We start from the raw sequence: 1,458 nt of genomic DNA on the forward strand, positions 1-1,458 counted from the left end.
AAACTAAATGGGAGGAGACACAGATTAGATATTAGAAAAAACTTTTTGACAGTTAGGGTGATTAATGAGTGGAACAGGCTGCCACGAGAGGTGGTGAGTTCCCCTTCAATGGACGTCTTCAAACAGAGGCTGGACAGACATCTGTCTGAGATGATCTAGTGAATCCTGCTTTGAGCAGGGGGTTGGACCAGATGACCCAGGAGGTCCCTTCCAACTCTACCATTCTATGATTCACCTTTTGATGCTGTATATACATACCTGATGATGGGGACGAGGAGGGCAAGCTGTTTATAGCATTGTCGCTATCAGATTCAGAAAACGATTCTTTCTGCCTGTCAGGAAGAATCAGGGGGTCGGACCAGAAGACCCAGGAGGTAACTTCCAACTCTCCCATTCTATGATTTAAGAAAAACATGTAAATCACAAGTCAATGCAGAATAAAAGGGGTGGTCTCACTAGAAGAACACCGACTAGAGGGCCTAATAGGACATATGACAGTCATAGTGAGGAAGGTTTTATGCTCCAATCTACCTTCTATGGATCAGAGCGAAAAACAACTAGCAATAATGGCTGGCATGTAATACTACATCTCTCCTACAGTATGGGCAGCTCTAATACGCGTGAATGGCTGCAATTATGGGCTATTATCACCAACGGTTTCTGAAGCCAAAAGCACAATGACCGCTAATCATTGAGGCTGAATTTGATATTATGGTATTTATGTCCTATATTATATGTTGTGCATATATATCAGCCTGGAACTCCCATTAATGACCCCATAATCTACTCACATTTCTGAGATATTTGTATTGGTTGCTGGCGTACACTCTGGAGGAGACTTCTGGTCCTCATCATTCATCGTTCTGGTAGTGATGGTACAGAGCTAAACATGGACAAAAACAAGATATGAAATACTTTTTTTTACTTTTAGAGGTCTTTTTTGTTTCACATATTTTGGATTTATTGATCACATATGGTACTTACTTTAGAAAGCCTTTCAGAAGATGATGTAAAATTTTGGAAGTCAAGGTTCTCATTGTTCTCACTTGTACCCTCCTCATCCTCTGAGACCGAATGGTCTATTTCAGAGTGATCTACAAAAGTAATGAAGTATTATTAGAGGTTGTTAGTATAAAACAGGCGTCATTTATCACAATATTAGTGGGTACTGATTATTACATTTTATGGAAGACAAGACAAACAGCCGCTTAGTCTAGATGATGTCTTCTTCTACTTACCGATAAATAAGCTGTTGTCCACATCTGAGGCAAGCTGAGGAATGTACTCTGGCTTCTGACTTAAAAGGTTGTTAAAATCTAAGTCACTCAGGAATGGATGACTCTTGATCTCAAGTGATCCTCCTGGAAAAAGAACAAAACAAAAGTGATGTGGACATTGTCAGAGATTGCTTCACATCTGAACAGTTTAACTTAATCTGAATTAATGACATAACTGAGT

The 1,458-nt window shown here is 39.7% G+C and overlaps 1 long non-coding RNA gene across 1 annotated transcript; it reads right to left on the reverse strand.

The window, feature by feature from the left end:
• Positions 1-264: 264 nt before the first annotated feature.
• Positions 265-1,098, reverse strand: LOC141191732 (uncharacterized). Its single transcript, XR_012265450.1, has 3 exons — positions 985-1,098; positions 792-883; positions 265-395 (listed from the first exon to the last, which is right to left on the reverse strand). It is a non-coding gene; the product is annotated as an uncharacterized lncRNA (long non-coding RNA).
• Between the last annotated feature and the right edge of the window lie 360 nt (positions 1,099-1,458).

Source organism: Phyllobates terribilis, unplaced genomic scaffold (genome assembly GCF_046119375.1).
Source record: "Phyllobates terribilis strain yellow unplaced genomic scaffold, ASM4611937v1 Scaffold_51__1_contigs__length_9155689, whole genome shotgun sequence".
Classification (NCBI taxonomy): domain Eukaryota; kingdom Metazoa; phylum Chordata; class Amphibia; order Anura; family Dendrobatidae; genus Phyllobates; species Phyllobates terribilis.